Genomic DNA, 6,980 nt, shown 5'->3' on the forward strand with positions numbered 1-6,980 from the left:
GGGCAGAGGGTATGTTACTGCTGAGAAATGGGAAATTGATAATTGGGAAGTTGAAATCGTCCCGTTTATCATAGATTTTTTTGTGAAGTCGTCCATCTACGTCAATATTGAGGAAAAGATCAAGGTATGAAGCAGTCCTTCTAGTATCAGTAGTATCCTTAATTTCAAGTTCACTGGGATATATGAGATGTAAGTATTGGCTGAAGTATGGGTTGTTCAACGATAAAACATCATCAATATATCGAAAAGTAAAATTAAAGAATTTCGCAAGGTGCTTTTTCTTTTTGTCTTTTAGAAGGTTCTGAATAAATTCTGCTTCATACGAATACAAAAACAAATCAGCCAGCAGGGGTGCACAATTAGTACCCATTGGAATACCGACTGTCTGTTGAAATATAAATCCTCCAAACTCAACAAATATATTGTCGATCAAAAAGTCCAGCATTTTAATAATATCATCTTCAGTATATTTTCTGGAAGATTCAGTGTGATTCTTCACAAAATATGAAGTATTGTATCCCAAAACAAGAAATTTGTATCTACGATTCCCATTTTTATAGAAAAAGCTCTGTTTTATGAGTTGGTGAAGTCGATCTTTCAACTGAGCATGGGGAATAGTAGTATATAGCGTAGAAAAATCAAAAGTTTTTATGTTGCTGCAAAATTGCAAAGATTGTGATCGAAGGTTAAGCAGTAGATCTTTCGAATTTTTGAGAATCCACATCTGGTTAACACCACTGGTAGAATATATCTCCTCACAATATTTTTGAAGCCCATCTTTAACTGTAGAAAGAATAGTAGTCAATACTTTAGAAAGATGTTTAGTCGAACATTTTGAAGACCCAGCTATGTATCGTTCTTTATATGGAGTTTTGTGTAATTTAGGTATCCAGTATAATGAGGGCAAGTTTTCTTCGTTTTCTTTGATGTTGATACCAAAAGAAAGAAGGACAGATTTATGATTTAGTAAAATTTCATCCTTGGTAAATGATGTTAAAGAATATGTAGGATTACCAGTAGTTTGATCAATTCCAAGCTCTGTAGTGAGACATTGCAAATAATGTTTTTTACATATGAAGACAATATTATTGGAGGCTTTATCTGCCGGAACAACGACATATTTGTCATGCAAAGAGGATAAAGCATCCACAACCTCCGGATTCTTGAAAGGGTTAGAAACTCTTGTACTCATATTACATCTTAGTTTTTGTATGCGCCTCTGAATGCATGATCGAATAGCTTTGATCCATTCAGACAAAGTGTCCAGTTCGGGTTCGTCTGGTTCGCGCTTTATCCATTTTCTTGCATAGTCCTCAACTGCATCCATCAGTAACTTGAAATTCTTTTTCCAGTTGATGGGCTGGGGGATTCTATACTTTGGTCCCTTGGCTAGCAACTCTCTTAGTTGTTTATTGGTAACAATACCAAGGTCACCAGTAATAATATGACCAGCTGGACTATAATTGTATTGAGAAGATGCACATGAGCAATCCGGAGGCTTGGATTTTGTATCTTTGAGGTTAAAATCCTCTAAAACTCTCTTGTGGTTGAAAATCTTTGATGCAATAGACTTGGTGTAAATATAAGAAATAACAGGTGTAGCTTTATTTTTGAAGTAATCAGGTATAGTTTTTTGTACAGATTTTTGATGAAAAATATTGCCAATATTTACAGCATCTAAACCTTTATTGGCGAATTCTACCTTAAAAAAGTAACGCTTTTCCTCACTATTGGATGTAGTCAATACGGGTTTAAATAGTCTATGGTTAGCAATGTCCATGATAATTGCAACTAATCTATACAAAACAGAACGAGAATCAGTAACGGAAGTATTTTTGGCATCTTGAAATAGTAAAGAAAGTTTTGACAATGAAATGGAGTATAATTTAGTTCTAATATGATGAATACCTAAAGGTTTTTGAACAGACGTTAATAGACTATCAATTGTCACGGTGTGTACAGCAGGTGGTATATATTTTCTGTGACCATGACTTCTATTTCGTCGAGCAGAAGTATTAAATAATTTTAATGTATTGACAGTACTACACCTGGGACTAGATAAAATACCTACACCATCAATTTTGTCATTGCATCCATAGGGAATGGCTGTTCCCAACTCTCTGATCCAAAAGTCTTCTCTTTGTAAACGATATGGTGTACTCAATATGGGGTCATTTGTTGGATGATATATTTTCTCTATAATCCGGACTTTCATTGAAACAATAGAATGGTCAGGCTGATTAAAATGTTTATAGAGAAATTTGTTGTTATTAGGATCATTAACATTAGACCGATGATCATTCATCCTAAAATTGAGTCTTTGTCGAGTTTCCCCGACGTAGATCAATCCACAAAGAGTACATTCAATACCGTAAACAATATTGGAGGCAGTGCAATTCAAATCCTCATGGCTATGTGTATTGTAATTTTTGGTGGTTAAATTACTTTGAAAGTGGGTATCAGTTATAAGAATATCACAGGTTTTACAATTTTTACGGTTACATTTGGAAATAGAGCAATATTGATGGTTGTCATTGAAATCTAAAATATCTGAAAGTTGAACAGTACACGGCCGAATATATTCAAACTTGTCTGCATTTTTATAGTACAATGAGGATTCAGAAGACTGCACATGTGTCATTTTCATAACATCATTTAAGATGATCCTGGGGACACCTGATAAAATCGGTGTTGTTGTGTCCTTGACAACAGCCGATTGACACCTTTTTATCCTGGGCGTCGTGTCATCCAGTATAATATTATTTTTTCTACTAGTTTTCATGCTGTTAGGCTACCGGACTGGTAGAATCCTCGGGGACAGATTGTCCACCAGCAGAGATTCCGGTCCGGTGGTGATAAATAAAGGCAACAGTAGTATACCGCTGTTCAAAACTCATAAATCCATGGACAAAAAACAAAATCGGGGTAACAAACCAAAACCGAGCGAAACGCATTAAATATAAGAGGAGAACAACGACACAACATCGAAACGCAACACACACAGAAACAGACCAATCATCAGACAAAACACCACGAGAATAACAAATGTAACATGAAAACCAAATACATGAATTTGGGATAGACAAGTACCGTGCCACGTCTTATCTCAATATCTCAAAAATAAGAGAAAACACAAACGACTCAACGTTAAAATGCAACACAAAGAGAAACGAACAATATATAACAATGACCATCTTCCTGACTTGGTACAGGACACTTTTAAAGGGGAATAAAAGTGGTGGGTTGAACCTGGTTTTAAGGCATGCCAAACCTCGCACTTTAATGGCAAAGTTAAATATAACATTGAAATGACAACATAATATTACAGGACTACAATACAAATAAATAGGAGAACATATTAGACACAGAAAAACATGATTAATAGATAACAAAAAGCATCAGGTTTAAAATTCAATACGCCAAAAACGCGCCTTGCCCACACAAGACTCACCAGTGACGCCCAGATATAAAAGATCGAAAGTGAAAAAAGTACAAAGTTGTACAGCACTGAAGATCAAAAGTTGAAAAGGTTTCGCAAAATACGGCATTGTTTTTATGCCCGGGATAAGAACATTCTTATTATATAGAACAATTCATGCTATTGCAAACAGTAAATTTTATCAAATGAATATGAAAGAGATATACACAAAGAAACTAAAGTATTAACTAATTACAGAAAACTAAACCTGAATACATAACGCCTAGATATAAAAGATCGAACGTGAAAAAGGTACAAAGTTGTACAGCACTGAAGATTAAAAGTTGAAAAGGTTTTGACAAATACGGCATTGTTTTTATGCACGGGATAAGAACATCCTTATTATATAGAATACTTAATGCTATTGCAAACAGTAAATGTTAACACATGAATATGAAAGAGATATACATAATGAAACTGAAATATTAACTAATTACAGAAAACTAAACCCAAGTTTATCACAAAATAGACACACATCCGAATCAGTCCAAGCGTCAACGTAATTAAAAAAATTGTGACGTCACATACGATGGCGAAAAGGCAGAAATAAAATACATGTTATATTAGATTTTTACCTTTTTATCAAGTGGATTATTTTCAAACCATACTTTATGCTACGTCATGACAAACAAATGAATATCAAAGTTAATCACATAGTTCCTTCATTGAACCTCTTGTCTACAGTTAATTGCAAATTGGTAGCATGTATGTTTATTTTTAGGCCAGATATTGCAACGTAGTGATTGTAAGTAAACCATTGTTTCAATTATGTAATAATATAAATTATAACATTTTTAAAATTAATATGAAAACTAGCGTTTTGTGAATGTCACGCGGGATATTCGAAAATACTTTATTTTCTGGAAGATATTTATTAAGGTCATTGTTTTTTTCGTGTTATTATGTCTCTCTTTGTGTTTATTGTATGATTTAAATAGTGCAAAGGTTGATCTTGTTTTGTGCTCCAATGTTGAAGTCATTTTTTTTATCATTGGTGATACTATGTTGAATATAAAATTGTCCTCTCATATCTAAGTACCGTTTGTAACATTAAAGAAAAACGAAAGTTACATTGGCATTATGTCATTTTATACTGCAACTAGTTGTGCTTAAATATAGTAACACACCTACATTTTCTGCAATGTCATTTTCATCATGGAACACTTTTTCCGCAGTCAAGGGTTCATCAAGGGATGAAAATAAGTTTGAAATTTGTTTTTCAATTTGAATAGCTATCAATGTTTTAACTTAAGTTACAGTATAAAAACAACATTAGGTCAGTGGCATAAAAATATAAACTGTTTTGTATTTGGCACAAAACTATGGAAGGGCTTGGTATATCCTCACCCTTAGCCAGTTTCTCAGCCTCATACAAAAAAGTTTATATTTTTCTGACATTGACCTAATATTGTATATATAGTTATGAAAGGTATCAGGATTATAATTTAATACGCCAGACGCGCGTTTCGTCTACATAAGACTTATCAGTGACGCTCATACCAAAACAGTTAAAAAGTTAAAGTTGAAGAGCATTGAGGACCCAAAATTCAAAAAAGTTGTGCCAAATACGGCTAAGGTAATCTACTCCTGGAGTAAGACAATCCTTAGTCTTATAATTTATGATGGGTGTTCTACGATGAATGTTCATACTGAATTAACTCAGCTTTAATCTCAAAGTATCCCGTCTGGCTTTTAGTCCCACAATGTTTACCTGTTTTCTCATAGACTTGTGTGATGAATATGTTTTGATGAGACCGCATGGTAAGTAAAATTAACAATCTTTACGATTGACAAAAACATCAGCTGAACTGCAAAGTATTTATTAAATAAGTGACTTGTCGATGAGAAAAATCATTTATCGACTAACAAAAGCTATATTTTTATGTTGCCTAGCTGACTGCATGATCTAGGGCATGACATAGTGCAGGCACTGTTTACAGTTTCTTTTAAAAGAAGCAGGGGTTCGAAAGCCGATGAGAAAAGTTTAGAAAAAATGTCAAATTAAATTTGAAGATCTAATACTGTGGCACTAATTTCAAGACAAAGTACATTAACGTTTTGGTATAAGCCCTGTATAATAAATATCTATCTTTAAATTGTCCTACACTATGAAGGGTACAACATCATTATTAATGGGACTGCATGGTAAGTAAGATTATTTTTTACGAAAAACAAAATACAGCTGATCTGCAAAGTACACCTTTCATTTGCCACTACGTATCATGAACTGGTTTTAATGCCATATCAAGATAGTTAAATATAGATTCTTAATTGGTACCTGTGAATTACCGGATTTATTCAATCGAGATAGCTTTAAATAATGATTAACTAGCACAAATATTCTTGAGTTTTGCAAATGAAAAAGGACATGTTTCGGCAGATTTATATTGATGAACGCGTTAAAGCAAGGTGATACTAGGATTCTTTTAGTGGTGAACATAAATAAATCTGTTTGAGGGAAGTGAAGATGGAAATGTTTGGGCAATTTATGATTTTTTCATAGGATTGAGTGAAATAGACCCGTTTCGAAGAAGATGACACATTGTGGGGAATAGACACAATTGAGAGTTACTTATTCTAGAATAAGAATAGCATAGAAATACGTTCACGGGTTAAACAAATACTAGGAAATTCATCCCAAAAATAGAAAATTAAATTGATAATGAACTGGTACCATATTTCTGGTATGTATGTGATACGCGCTGGTATAGTTTTTACAAATTTTCATTTGAAGATTGAACATGTGTTGATTTCTTTTAGAGTAAAACCGGTATGAATCAGTATTTTCGGATCCAAACTCATCAAATTCTAAGAAGTTTTAAAAATCATTTCAATAGTTGATTAACAAGTTTTTAGGAGTTTGTGTGCTCCTTTAATAGGGTAGTATTACATAAGACCCCAAACTCTAAAAATATTGAAAAAAGCCACGCCAATTTGGAATAAGGCGAAATCTTTTCTTTCAATTTGAATGCAAAATATGAGGCAGTTTATTGTATAGTTTTACTTGCCTTTGACTTTTAGTAAATGTTAATAGATTTTGCTTGCTATTACAAAAATATTTATGGAGATAACACATTCTCTCCAAAATGAAAGCTTTATCAGGTAAACAGATTAAAAATTGGATGTGCAATTAGCAAAACAATTGGCTTCAAAATCCCACTCTAAGAACGCATTGTACTAAATGTAATACCTACAACATCACTTCTGAAATGACTGTCATGAAGTACTCTTTTGGAGCAAGAATTTTGTAAACACCAAAAAACATCAAAATCAAAAGAGGTAACAAACTATGTATGGTCAGCATTCCATAATAAAATGGTGAACACTAATTATTGGATTAAAGAGACCAATTATAAACATAATGTACTAAAATCAATACATCGATACACATATGTTTTACAGCTCTGTGATTTAGGGGAGACACCATATTTTTACTACTAGTATCTGTTAATTTTACTTGAGTAATGAGTTGAGAATGTGCGGGTCCTTACTTTGAATCCTT

Source organism: Mytilus galloprovincialis, chromosome 10 (assembly GCF_965363235.1).
Source record: "Mytilus galloprovincialis chromosome 10, xbMytGall1.hap1.1, whole genome shotgun sequence".
NCBI lineage: Eukaryota > Metazoa > Mollusca > Bivalvia > Mytilida > Mytilidae > Mytilus > Mytilus galloprovincialis.